Source organism: Drosophila elegans, unplaced genomic scaffold (genome assembly GCF_018152505.1).
Source record: "Drosophila elegans isolate 14027-0461.03 unplaced genomic scaffold, ASM1815250v1 contig_719, whole genome shotgun sequence".
Taxonomy (NCBI): Eukaryota; Metazoa; Arthropoda; class Insecta; order Diptera; family Drosophilidae; genus Drosophila; species Drosophila elegans.
Window position 1 is genome coordinate 17,187 of NW_024546076.1, and position 15,477 is coordinate 32,663.

The 15,477-nt window shown below is 42.2% G+C and overlaps 1 non-coding gene and 1 pseudogene across 1 annotated transcript; both read right to left on the reverse strand.

The window, feature by feature from the left end:
• Positions 1-463: 463 nt before the first annotated feature.
• LOC121467761 lies at positions 464-2,458 on the reverse strand. Its single transcript, XR_005977807.1, has one exon. It is a non-coding gene; the product is annotated as a small subunit ribosomal RNA (ribosomal RNA).
• A 3,224-nt stretch (positions 2,459-5,682) lies between these two features.
• LOC121467773 lies at positions 5,683-15,352 on the reverse strand (annotated as a pseudogene).
• Positions 15,353-15,477: the final 125 nt, after the last annotated feature.

A 15,477-nucleotide genomic window follows, 5' to 3' on the forward strand; every position in this document is an offset into this window, starting at 1 on the left:
TAACCAATGTATGCCCATAACTTAGATGAACAATACATATGCGCAACGCGTGTATATTATGGTCCATATACACACAAAGTAATTATATTATATTCTATTATATATTATATATTTAACATATCGTATATATATCTTCTATCTATCTGTATCTCTAATCGATTGGCCAGGTCGATTTTTATTTTATGGACATCAGAGCCTCCGCCCACGACTCGTAATTGATATCTCATAATAATTACTCGGCATTGGACACCATTTGCTCGAGCTATTTAAGTCCATAGGACTATACTTTTTCTTTCATTAAAACGCTTTAAATTAGATAAGATATTTTTGATATATTTTTTGACATATTTATATATATATATATATATAGATTATATAATATAATATATTTTTTGGCAAATTTATTTTTTTTGTATTATTAAATAATACAAAATTTTGTGTTAACGGTAAAGATATTATACAATAATGATCCTTCCGCAGGTTCACCTACGGAAACCTTGTTACGACTTTTACTTCCTCTAAATAATCAAGTTCGGTCAACTTTTGCGAAACAACCGTAACACGCAAGGCGTCACAGTGATCACGTCCGGAGACCTCACTAAATAATTCAATCGGTAGTAGCGACGGGCGGTGTGTACAAAGGGCAGGGACGTAATCAATGCGAGTTAATGACTCACACTTACTGGGAATTCCAAGTTCATGTGAACAGTTTCAGTTCACAATCCCAAGCATGAAAGTGGTTCAGCGGTTTACCCGGACCTCTCGGTCTAGGAAATACACGTTGATACTTTCATTGTAGCGCGCGTGCAGCCCAGGACATCTAAGGGCATCACAGACCTGTTATTGCTCAATCTCATTATTGCTAGACGCAATTTGTCCATTTAAGAAGCTAGTGTCCTTATAATGGGACAAACCAACAGGTACGGCTCCACTTATATAAACACATTCAAACACAATAAACATTTTACTGCCACCATGAATGAAGGCTATATAAGCTTCAACACCATAATCCTGAAGATATCTATTTAATATATTTGAGTCTCGTTCGTTATCGGAATTAACCAGACAAATCACTCCACGAACTAAGAACGGCCATGCACCACCACCCATAGATTCGAGAAAGAGCTATCAATCTGTCTTACACACTTATGTTCGGACCTGGTAAGTTTTCCCGTGTTGAGTCAAATTAAGCCGCAGGCTCCACTCCTGGTGGTGCCCTTCCGTCAATTCCTTTAAGTTTCAGCTTTGCAACCATACTTCCCCCGGAGCCCAAAAGCTTTGGTTTCCCGGGAAGCGACTGAGAGAGCCATAAAAGTAGCTACACCCAATTGCTAGCTGGCATCGTTTATGGTTAGAACTAGGGCGGTATCTGATCGCCTTCGAACCTCTAACTTTCGTTCTTGATTAATGAAAACATCTTTGGCAAATGCTTTCGCTTAAGTTAGTCTTACGACGGTCCAAGAATTTCACCTCTCGCGTCGTAATACTAATGCCCCCAAACTGCTTCTATTAATCATTACCTCTTGATCTGAAAACCAATGAAAGCAGAACAGAGGTCTTATTTCATTATCCCATGCACAGAATATTCAGGCATTTGAAGCCTGCTTTAAGCACTCTAATTTGTTCAAAGTAATTGTACCGGCCCACAATAACACTCGTTTAAGAGCACTAATGCAGGTTTTTAAATAGGAGGAACATATGAAAAAATACAAGTATTTAAACATATATAAGAACTCCACCGGTAATACGCTTACATACATAAAGGTATAGTACTAACCACAATTGTAAGTTGTACTACCCGTATGAAGCACAAGTTCAACTACGAACGTTTTAACCGCAACAACTTTAATATACGCTATTGGAGCTGGAATTACCGCGGCTGCTGGCACCAGACTTGCCCTCCAATTGGTCCTTGTTAAAGGATTTAAAGTGTACTCATTCCAATTACAGGGCCTCGGATATGAGTCCTGTATTGTTATTTTTCGTCACTACCTCCCCGAGCTGGGAGTGGGTAATTTACGCGCCTGCTGCCTTCCTTAGATGTGGTAGCCGTTTCTCAGGCTCCCTCTCCGGAATCGAACCCTGATTCCCCGTTACCCGTTGCAACCATGGTAGTCCTAGATACTACCATCAAAAGTTGATAGGGCAGACATTTGAAAGATCTGTCGTCGGTACAAGACCATACGATCTGCATGTTATCTAGAGTTCAACCAGTATAACGATCTTGCGATCGCTTGGTTTTAGCCTAATAAAAGCACATGTCCCATAAGGTTCATGTTTTAATTGCATGTATTAGCTCTAGAATTACCACAGTTATCCAAGTAACTGTTAACGATCTAAGGAACCATAACTGATATAATGAGCCTTTTGCGGTTTCACTTTTAATTCGTGTGTACTTAGACATGCATGGCTTAATCTTTGAGACAAGCATATAACTACTGGCAGGATCAACCAGAATAATGTTTTTAATTCATATTACTTTCATATTTTTTTAAAATAGAAATTAGTAATACAAAATTTATTATAGAGTATTTTTCTTTAAATTGCATTTAGGAGGGAGGAAAATAATCTTGATACGAATATGGCTATCTTTGTTTAGCTTCATAATCGTTTTAAAATTCTTTATATTTGTTACACGCCACGTTTGCCCACAGTAACTAGAATTTTTTCATATATAATTCTATAATATAATTCATATTTACATATTTCATTTTAAAATATCATTTTATTTCGCCATACATATATATTTCACACATGTACCAATTATTTTTGATTAACCAATATAAATATTGAGTTAAATCATTTGTATTTTTATGATAAATTTAAAATCTATCATTTCCATATAACTCTCTGGTAATATATCACATAAAACCGAGCGCATATGAAACATTTATAATATATATATAATATATATAACAACAGCACTAATAATAACATTAGCCTGAATTAGATTAACGATAAAGGTCGGAAAACAATTGTTGCCATATAATAATATATACAACCTTGGCTTTCGTTTTCAACATTATTATCTAAAAAGTGATGACACTTAATATTAACCGTATCAAGCCAAGTCTCGTATTCGCAAGAATCAAGATACAAAACATACGGAAAATATTTAATTTTGCTATTAAATTGACAAAATTATATGGATATCATAAATTTTGTTCAACTATAGATGGACAACCACTGACCATCCTATATGTGTTTTTCGACACGTTGTCTTGAAATCGGGTATTTTCAATTCTATTTGCCACCCAACATATGGGATATCTCAACTAATATTGATCAATATCGATATGTTTCACATTTTCCATACATTTCATATATATTATATCAATAATATTGATTTATTACAACATTTTCATATATATGAATGTTATTTATTATAGGTATTCACAATATAATATTAATTATATATGTTCTGAGAAATACCCATATATTTGGTTGCCAGCCAACAGGCACTACCCTATATATGTTTTTGGACACGCCGTCTTTAAACTGCATGTTTACAGTACTAAAAGTCTCCCTTCATATGAATTTCCTCCATATACTTGAGGAAATTGAAGGAATATTTTATATTTTCCATACATTTCATATATAATATATCAATAATATTGATATATTACAACATTTTCATATATATGAATGTTATTTATTATAGGTATTCACAATATAATATTAATTTTATATGTTCTGAGAAATACCCATATATTTGGTTGCCAGCCAACAGGCACTACCCTATATATGTTTTTGGACACGCCGTCTTTAAACTGCATGTTTACAGTACTAAAAGTCTCCCTTCATATGAATTTCCTCCATATACTTGAGGAAATTGAAGGAATATTTTATATTTTCCATACATTTCATATATAATATATCAATAATATTGATATATTACAACATTTTCATATATATGAATGTTATTTATTATAGGTATTCACAATATAATATTAATTTTATATGTTCTGAGAAATACCCATATATTTGGTTGCCAGCCAACAGGCACTACCCTATATATGTTTTTGGACACGCCGTCTTTAAACTGCGTGTTTACAGTACTAAAAGTCTGCCTTCATATGAATTTCCTCCATATGCTTGAGGAAATTGAAGGAATATTTTATATTTTCCATACATTCCATATATAATATATCAATAATATTGATATATGATAACATTTTCATATATATGAATGTTATTTATTATAGGAATTCACAAAATCATATTAATATTATATGTTCTGAGAAATACCCATATATTTTGTTGCTTTACTATAAGCAATCCATTGTATGGATATTCTCAATTTACCCAAATGAATATAGATATATTTTTTTAATATTAAATATATTAAATTTCATTTCATTTCATTTCATTCCATTCCATTCCATTTCATTTCATTTCATTTCATATTCATTTCATTTATTAATTCGAAACTTTTAGTAAATCTTGTTACTTTGACAATTTTTTATCAGCGTCACTAAGTAGATGACGATTCCATTTGGCAACCATAAGGGACTTGTAGTTTTTAGACTCAAATTTTTCATATGGAACATTTTTTTTTGTATATTTGTATATATTTATAATATAAATAAGACTCTTTTAATTTGAGATTTGTTTATATGCGTCACTAAGTAAGATGACGATTCATTTGGCTACCAAAAATGACTTGTATTAATAATTCTTTCTTCTTATTTAATATGCATAGATATCATTTCATTTGCCTTTAATAAGAGACATTAGTTTTGCTATCAAGCAAGACTTATTATATTTTGACAATTTATATCTGCGTCACTAAATAGATGACGATTCATTTGGCTACTGTATGTGACTTATAGTCCTAAGATATATAATATCTAAGCTCTTACCTGGAACTTCAGCACTCGGCATTTGTTTTCACATTCGCGTCACTATTAAGATGACGATGCATTTGGCTACCATAAGTGACTTGTAGTTTTTAGGCTCGTATTTTTCATATTAAAAGTCTTTTTAATATGTATGCAATTTTTCGTTTTAGTTTTTTTTCAAATTGTATATATATATTTAAAATAAATATATATACCGTTTAATTTGCCGCCTTTAATAAAGGGACTTGTAGTAAGACTCTTTTAATTTGACATTTTATTATATGCGTCACTAAGTAAATGACGATTCATTTGGCTACCAAAAAAGACTTGTAGTAAGACTCTTTTAATTTGACATTTTATTATATGCGTCACTAAGTAGATGACGATTCATTTGGCTACCAAAAAAGACTTGTGTAGTTTTTAGATTCATATTTTTCATATTAAAATATGTTTATTTATATGGCTTTATAATTCTTTCTTCTTTAATATGCATAGATATCATTTCATTTGCCTTTAATAAGAGACATAAGTTTTGCTATCAAGCAAGACTTATTATATTTTGACAATTTATATCTGCGTCACTAAATAGATGACGATAGAACATTAGGCTACTGTATGTGACTTATACTCTTAAGATATATAATATCACACATTCGCGTCACTATTAAGATGACGATGCATTTGGCTACCTGTTTAATTAGGTTATATCTAATCCATATCATATTTAACCTCCTCCTCCTAATAAAATATATAAATAATATATAACAACAAAAACTATCAAACATATATGATGATAATTTAAATTGATTATGTTATATATTATATATATATATATTTATTATCGAATCATCAAGCAAAGGATAAGCTTCAGTGGATCGCAGTATGGCAGCTGCTCAACCACTTACAACACCTTGCCTGTTACAAAAGTCGTTTACAATTGATTCTAGGCTTTGTCATTGTATTAAATAATGTTTTTATATGTAACTAGCGCGGCATCAGGTGATCGAAGATCCTCCCAATTTACTATGTTACAAATTACATTGGCATCACATCCATTGTCGTTCATAAAATAAATTATAAACTTTAAATGGTTTAGAAAGCCATACAATGCAAATTGCCCCTTATTTATCATTGCAGTCCAGCACGGATACGACCTTAGAGGCGTTCAGGCATAATCCAACGGACGTAGCGTCATACCACTGTTCGCTCGAACAAGTATTGTGCCATTGGTCCGTACCTGCGGTTCCTCTCGTACTACGCAGGAATGCTGTCGCAACAACGTTTTGTCATTAGTAGGGTAAAACTAACCTGTCTCACGACGGTCTAAACCCAGCTCACGTTCCCTTGCATGGGTGAACAATCCAACGCTTGGTGAATTTTGCTTCACAATGATAGGAAGAGCCGACATCGAAGGATCAAAAAGCGACGTCGCTATGAACGCTTGGCCGCCACAAGCCAGTTATCCCTATGGTAACTTTTCTGACACCTCTTGTTAAAAACTCTTTAAACCAAAAGGATCGATAGGCCGAGCTTTTGCTGTCCCTGTGTGTACTGAACACCGAGATCAAGTCAGCATTTGCCCTTTTGCTCTATGTGTGGTTTCTGTCCGCACTGAGCTGGCCTTGGGACACCTCCGTTATTATTTGAGAGATGTACCGCCCCAGTCAAACTCCCTACCTGGCAATGTCCTTGAATTGGATCATACCTGAGTAATTGGAGTTATACCAAATTTTCAAATCAAAAATACATAAATGCACTCCTTTTATTAAAGAATTTGTTTGCGATTATATAACAAACTCGTGATACTTTGATCAAGAAGCTTGCATCAAAACCCAATACCATAAGATATAATAAATATATCCGTATAATGGCTAGGAAATGATACACGTTCCATTTAATCAAGTAAGTAAGGAAACAATAAGAGTAGTGGTATTTCATTGGCGATACCAAACCGAGGTCTAATATCTCCCACTTATTCTACACCTCTTATGTCTCCTTACACTGCCAGATTAGAGTCAAGCTCAAAAGGGTCTTCTTTCCCCGCTAATTATTCCAAGCCCGTTCCCTTGGCTGTGGTTTCGCTAGATAGTAGATAGGGACAGGTGTAAAACAGATCTCTCTGAAACTTATTTTACGTGGCGTGTTCCACACTGAAGGGATTACAACCACGGCACTCTAATATACCCACAAGTTGATACATCATGCACCCACAAGTGAGTACATAACACACCCGCAAGTGAGCATATAGTGCATGTGTCTAGATTAAGCGCCAGACCAACGCCCCGGTCTAGAAGCTATAGCTATGTACATAGCAACTACCCCGGTGTCAATTCGAGTGCTTGCTTGCCGGGCAAACACTCCCCCTTGCTGAGGGGCGAGATCTATCTAAAATCTCTGCTGCTCTATGGGTCACAGCACCCGAGTTGTATAACGCAACTCCACGTCGAACCCGAGAGTTCTACCCGCGATATGGGTGTCAACCACAGCCACCACGATACTCCCACAAGGGGGCCGACCTCAATGGGCAGCCTTGGAAAACTGCCCAACCCGTGGTACCGAAATTAAGGGCTCGGTAGGCCCTCCCCCTTTGGCTCCGACAAGCCCGGATAGGGTGCCCATGTGCCATTTTAGTCGCCTCCTACGACAAGCAATGACAAGCTGTGGCAGTATTCTTCGCCGCTAACCACACAGCATATGGCTCAAAGCCCCTTCACCTGAGATTCTCCTCATCCGCGAAGTTATTGTGCCGCCATGTCCTGTCCTCGGTCCTCTGAGTTACTCCCTCGATGGATCCCTCCTCCGCCTCTCGAAGACTCCTTGAGCGAACGTTCCTAGGAGACGCATCCTTTCAGGGGTCTCGACTATTCCCGTCACGTTCCAGCTGCCTTGTTCCTGTACGACGCCTAGGGCCTCCAAGTGACGCAAGTCCGCGTAAAGGGGGCAAACACATAAAATGTGCAGCCAGTCTTCCAGCTCCGCACCGCATGAGCATGCTGGTGTGTTGCTGAGACTTCTCCCCAGCAGAAATGCATTCAGCGAACCATGTCCTGTCAGCAAAAATCCGGCTCTTAGGGTAAAACCAAAGTCTTTCCTATTGTAAACGAACGCTGCCTCTGGGAAGAATTTGTGCGTCACACGGCCGTGTATCGCACCATCCCATCTGAGCTGCCACTCATTTAGCAGACGTTCGTCTAACAACGCCTTTTTGCTGTTCCAGTCCAGTTCCGAAAGGTCCTGTCCGGAAAGCCAGTCGCTGTCACTCAAGGGAACTCCCTTCCTGAGCTTGAATTTAATTGCACTACGGTGTGCATCCAAATCCATTGGAGGAGCACCAGCAAGCACCTGCAGTGCCACTGTGGACACTGTGCGGCATACCGGTAGGCATCCTAAAAGGATTAACCTTTGGCACGATATAAGACGGTCTCGGGCTCTGCCTCGACACACCTTGTTGTACCAAACCGAGGCACCAAATAGCATGCAAGGTGTCATTAAGCCGGCGTAGATGACACGTTTCGCGCGGGGGCTGAGTCCCCAGTCCACCCGCAGAACGCGTGCCAGTGCTGCCGTGACACCCGCCAGTCGGTCTCGCAAAACCTCAATGTGAGGAAGGAAACTCAACCGTTCGCCAATTGTGATACCAAGGTACCGATATTCCCGTACGTACGGCAGGCTAGCTCCAGCTAGCCGTACCGTAGGGGGTCGCCTCGGGTCTAGTTTGCCCTTGAGCAACATGATTGCCGTCTTGCTGGTCGACACACTCACTCCAACCTCGGTTCCCCAGGCTTCGACGATCTCCATTAGCTCCGTTCCCTTCCGCTCGATGTCCTCACGACTCCTCCCTTCAACAAGGAGAAGTAAGTCGTCCGCATATGCACTTAGGCCACAATGTGTCTCCAAGCGCTGAAGCAGCACATCCATCAGCAGGTTCCATATGAATGGACCACTGATAGACCCTTGCGGGCAGCCCCGTGTGACAGGGACTGTGGCTACTTCGTATTTGCTGACGATACTTGCACGTCGACCGGAGAAAAAGCTGTTCCACAAGCGAATTTCTCGACAGCCAACGCCGACGAGTCGATCGAGCACTGCGCTCCATTCCACATGGTCAAAGGCACCTTTAAAGTCCACGAAGATTCCGAGAACATGTTTCGCCGTACTGGCAGCAACTGTACTCGTTACGTGTCTCCAGGCGTCCTCCACGCAGCGTCCAGGGGTAAACCCAAATTGCCATCTGCATCTATCCGGTAATACGTCCTTTACCCGATTCACCATGATTCCCTCGAGCACCTTTCCGAACACTGGTAAAAGGCATATGCCTCGATAAGAAGCAGGATCACTCCTGTCTTTATCAGGCGCTTTCACCAATGGTATCACTCTCGGATGCTTCCACTCGGTAGGAAAGTGTCCTTCCGAAAGGCAGCGAGAGTACAGCTCCGTTAGGTACTGAGGGATAGCACGCCATACCTCTTTGACAATCCCGCCCGTGATGCCGTCCATGCCGGGAGAGCGTCTGCTCTTCAGCCTGGCGACGCATGCATCAACCTCGAATGCTTCGAGGGCCGGTGGGGCAACGTCCGGGATGGCGATAGGTGCTATCATCTCCGCAACTGGGAAAAAGTTGCGAAGAAGCACACTTGCGCTGTCGTGCCATGTTACGACAAGCTCACCACCCGAACGAAGGCACCCAATCTCGGTTGTCTTCTTGCGACCTCGGCAGATACGGTATACGTGCCCCCATGGGTCATCTTTGTTTTGTCCCACGAAGTCTCGCCAGTTTTTCTCCTTGACCGCCAGGATGAGCTTCTTGTACTGTCCTGAGGCAAGCCTCAGTTCAGCAGCAAGTTGCCTAGCGTCACCGGTGCCACTCCGGCGCGCTTCCTGTAGCCTGCGCCTCAGTCTCCTGACCTCTTGGCGTTTGGTACTCAGTTCAGGTGTCCACCATATTACTTTTCCCCTAGCTCGCGGTCTTCTGCGTCCTAACACTCCATCGCACACTTCCTGTACAATAGTGCGTAGGGCAGAAATCCGGTCGTCCAACGGCGATTCCAAGTCCTGTATCCCCTCGATTGCACTCCTGATTCCTACTCCGAATCTTCGCCAATTTGCCCTGGAGAGTTTCCACTGCGGTACAAGAACTAAGTTCTCAATTGCACCGCTCGGGTCGGGTGTGATTGCAACATTGATAATGTTGTGATCACTCACTTCCCACGGGAGCACTCTCCAGTCGTAAGTAGCCCATGAACAGGCTGCATCATTTACGAAGGTCACGTCGATATCACTCTGGCGCCTGGGCTCCGTGTAATTGTCGAACGTGTACTCCTGGCTGGCAACGTTGAGCACTCCGGCTCGATTCCCAAGAACCCACTCTGCTAGCAGCTGACCCCTTCTGCGATTCTCGCTAGTCCCAGTGTTATCTGGGATTTTGCTGAACCACATAGGAGATACTGCGTTCGCATCCAGGCCGAGGATAGTTGGGTTTCTGCTGGCCAGCAGCAGAACCGCATCCAGGTATCCGATGTAGGGATTGATGTCCGCTCCAAAACGGCAGTATACGGAGGACAAGAAGATTGTGCCATATCTTCCAGTGACTCTCACGCATACTCCGAGCGTCGTTGTCAGGTGTGCAATCGGCATGCAGATGGCATCTGGGTCGTCGACAGCGATGGCTGCCTTGCTGTTGGTGTCCTTGAAGATACGCATGTCCGCAGGAAATCCGACGATTTCTCCTCTGTGGTCCACGTAGGGCTCCTGGATCAGTGCAAAGAGGTGCCCCGATTCTCTCATCCGTACTGAAAGATCGGGGACCGCTTCACGGCGTCGTCCACAATTCGCTTGGATGAGGCTAAACATATTAATGTCTAGCCTGCACCCTCGCTAGCACCGCGCCGTATATCGGGCATGCACCCGAGAGCATGTAATGCCCCGAGGGCAGCCCTTTATGCCGGCAATTCCGGCAGTCCACCGGTTTGGTGCACTTCGCTGCGGTGTGGCCGCTCGTTCCGCACTGACGGCAGACATTCTCCTTAAATCGGCAGTTCTGCACCTTGTGGTCAAATCCAACACACCTATGGCAAGCATAGGTGCGGACCAGCGATCGGCAACGGTAAGAGAACCACTTGATGTAGACTCTGCCTACATCAAGTACAGCCAGTGCCTCGTCGTTCACCTCCAATGCCACGTTGACTGTGGCACCGTCAGCTGCAGACCAGGGCTTTGTCGCCAAGTGCACCGCCTTTTGGAACTCCTTCATGGGTAGGTCCTCGAAGTTCTTCTCCTTCAGCTCCAGCATGAACTCCTCCGGTCCTACGGACGTATCCACGTCGAACACCGTAACCCTCGCTTTCTCCGCGGGGTTCTTCGCCACTTTTAGTCCCACCTCGGCGAACTTAGTGGAGGCCACCACTTTGGTGAGCTCCACCTGCGATGGCGTGCGAATTATCGCGCCGCCCCGCTTAAGTTCTCGCACCTCATGCACCCTTACTCCAAGGGCTGGAGCGACTTCCTTGCGGACCTTCTCCGCAATTTGCCTTCCCGATAGCGCCGGGTCGTCGCAGGCCACTACCGCCGACCACGTTTCGCGAATCTTCGCTAGTCGTGGGGCAGCAACGGGGGCGACTGGGGCAGCGACAGGGTGTGCGCCCAGAGCAGCGGTGGCTGCATACGATGCAGCCGGGGGGCAGCCGGTGGCGGCATAGCCAGGCGGGTCTCCAGGGCTCCACAGCGTAACATCAACGCTACAACCAGCTCGTCATAGCGACTTAGCGCCTCGGACATCCAGCTGGATTGTTCGCCGCTCATCAGGAGCATGCCACGCCTTGCCATCTTCTGGGCTGTGGAGAGCTCATATAAGACGGCAGCGTGGCCGGCGGCAACTACGCTCGTAGCGCTCGACTTCGGCACTTCGGTCGCTTGGGCGGCCGTCGTTGCCGAAACGACGCGAGCTTGCAGGACAGCAGACGCCAAACTGGCCTTGGCCAAAATGGCGGCGTTCTTCGCGGCACTTCCAGCTGCAACATCCTCATCAGCCTTCGCGGCGGTTGGCGCGGCAGGCTTCGCTACGGTCTTCGCGACGGGCTTCGCAACGGGCTTCGCGGCAGGTTTCGCAGCTTCTCCTATGGCTCCAGTGGCTTCAGTGGCTCCTTGAGCCTCCAATGAGGAGAGCGTCTCCTCCAGCATGGGCTCCGGGCAACCAGTTGCTCCATGACCTGCAGCAACCTTAGCCTGCGAGGCATCCCGCGGCGTGCCCTTGCCCCTCTTGCCTCGACGGCGACCTCTTCCAGCATCCCTCGTCGCGCTACTCGATCGGCTGCTGGCCGACAGTTCGCTCTCCGAGTAGCTCATGCTGGCGCCCCCTTTCGGGATAGACGACGCCATCTAGCGGAGCTACTTTCCGATTGAGGTTCGAGAAAAAGCTACTCACCAAAACCGGATACACACACCCGTCACGAGGTGGCAACTCCAAGCGTAGCCGGGACACACTCCCGCTAATCAGCTGCTTACCAGCTGACTCTGGGCAGCACTGCTCTCTCTCAGAGAGCAACGCGCTCACTTTTTCCTCAAAAGCACGTGGCGCAATGGAAAATTTCCAAACGAAAAACACGATTTTCCGCGAAAATACTAAGCGCACAATCGCGAAAAACACACCAAGCACTATCCAGGTGAAACCCTTTCAGGAAATTCACTTTTTAGGAATAAATTCCGCGTACTTTAGCCAATATCAAAAATTAAACCGGAGCGCACGAAAAACACGTCCGCTCACCGAAACTTTCCAAGACCGACTGTGAGTAGATAGGGACAGTAGGAATCTCGTTAATCCATTCATGCGCGTCACTAATTAGATGACGAGGCATTTGGCTACCTTAAGAGAGTCATAGTTACTCCCGCCGTTGACCCGCGCTTACTTGAATTTCTTCACTTTGACATTCAGAGCACTGGGCAGAAATCACATTGTGTCAACACCCGCTAGGGCCATCACAATGCTTTGTTTTAATTAGACAGTCGGATTCCCCAAGTCCGTGCCAGTTCTGAATTGATTGTTAATTGATAATCGTTATAATTAATAAGAACTAATTGGTTTGACCCAATTAGTATTCTTAAAAATTTTAGCAAGAAAGTTCCACAATTGGCTACGTAACTAAACTATCCGGGGAACAAGTAACTTCCATAAATGAAAGAAACTCTATTTACCCAGAACGAGCACATAAACCATGTTATTGTTTCCCAATCAAGCCCGACTATCTCAATCTTCAGAGCCAATCCTTATCCCGAAGTTACGGATCTAATTTGCCGACTTCCCTTACCTACATTATTCTATCGACTAGAGACTCTTCACCTTGGAGACCAGCTGCGGATATTGGTACGGCCTGTTGAGAAGTTTGCGTGTCCCCACCATAAATTTTCAAGGTCCGAGGAGAAAATATCGACACAACAGTATATGTCATGCTCTTCTAGCCCATCTACCATATCTCTCTGCGAAAGACTTCCATGGTAGTACGGCTATAAAACAGAAAAGAAAACTCTTCCGATATCTCTCGACGGCTTCTTTATGGTCGTTCCTGTTGCCAGGATGAGCACGAGGCCCATATTTAATAACAAACGGATACTCAACAGGTTACGGAATTGGAACCGTATTCCCTTTCGTTCAAAATTATTCAAGTATATTATTTTTGCCTTTTATTATTATTTGTGTTTCTTAATAGTTTGCTTTTTGTTTTACTTGAAAATTTTCGGCTTTCGCCTTGAACTTAGGACCGACTAACTCGTGATCAACCACTGTTCACACGAAACCCTTCTCCACTTCAGTCCTCCAAGGTCTCATTCGATTATTTGCTACTACCACCAAGATCTGTACCAATGGCAGCTCCATGCAGGCTTACGCCAAACACTTCTACGCATACCATTGTACCTTCCTACTCACTAAAGTTTCAAAATTTATATTACAAGTAATATAAATCATCTACTTTAGCGGTAATGTATAGGTATACAACTTAAGCGCCATCCATTTTAAGGGCTAGTTGCTTCGGCAGGTGAGTTGTTACACACTCCTTAGCGGATTTCGACTTCCATGATCACCGTCCTGCTGTTTTAAGCAACCAACGCCTTTCATGGTATCTGCATGAGTTGTTAATTTGGGCACCGTAACATTACGTTTGGTTCATCCCACAGCGCCAGTTCTGCTTACCAAAAGTGGCCCACTGGGCACATTATATCATAACCTTAAACTTCATATCAAGAAAGTTAAGGTTCTTACCCATTTAAAGTTTGAGAATAGGTTAAGATCGTTTCGACCCTAAGGCCTCTAATCATTCGCTTTACCAGATAAGATTATTTTATATAACATTAAAATGCACCAGCTATCCTGAGGGAAACTTCGGAAGGAACCAGCTACTAGATGGTTCGATTGGTCTTTCGCCCCTATACTCAATTCTGACAATCGATTTGCACGTCAGAACTGTTTCGGTCTTCCATCAGGGTTTCCCCTGACTTCAACCTGATCAAGTATAGTTCACCATCTTTCGGGTCACAGCATATATGCTCAAGGTACGTTCCAGTTAGAGGCATAAATAATATAAATATCATTATACATAACTATATAGAACGCCCCGGGATTGTGTTAATTAGCTATAAATAGTTAAAAAACTAATCCCATTATTAGTCAAGTTAATTACGCTATTAGGTTTATATCCCAATAACTTGCACATATGTTAGACTCCTTGGTCCGTGTTTCAAGACGGGTCCCGAAGGTATCCTGAATCTTTCGCATTGTTAATCATACAAGTGCTTATAATAAACACAAAAATCAATGATAATTATGCCATTATATAATTCCGAAAAATTAACGCACTGTATTCATATAAATCTATCAACACTTTATCAAATTAATGACATTTAATCTGTGTTAAAACGCAAGCATTTTAATTGGATTAAACTATAAGCCATATTTTATGATAAATTTTGTATGTTAATAGATTACAATGTCCTTATATGGAAAAAATGCACACTATTATCATAATATTGTTTAAATATTACAATTTTAATGATGAATTTTCCATAATGGATATTCAGGTTCATCGGGCTTAACCTCTAAGCAGTTTCACGTACTGTTTAACTCTCTATTCAGAGTTCTTTTCAACTTTCCCTCACGGTACTTGTTTACTATCGGTCTCATGGTTATATTTAGTTTTAGATGGAGTTTACCACCCACTTAGTGCTGCACTATCAAGCAACACGACTCTTTGGAAACATCATCTAGTAATCATTAACGTTATACGGGCCTGGCACCCTCTATGGGTAAATGGCCTCATTTAAGAAGGACTTAAATCGTTAATTTCTCATACTAGAATATTGACGCTCCATACACTGCATCTCACATTTGCCATATAGACAAAGTGACTTAGTGCTGAACTGATTTCTTTTCGCTCGCCGCTACTAAGAAAATCCTTGTTAGTTTCTTTTCCTCCCCTAATTAATATGCTTAAATTCAGGGGGTAGTCCCATATGAGTTGAGGTTGTATATAACTTTTTATTAATTAATTCTTTAAATATAATGAGAAAACATTTTATAAATTCGATAATTATAAAGAACCAACGAAGAGCAATAACATTTCCAATAGCTTTCGAATTTCTAATCATTAAT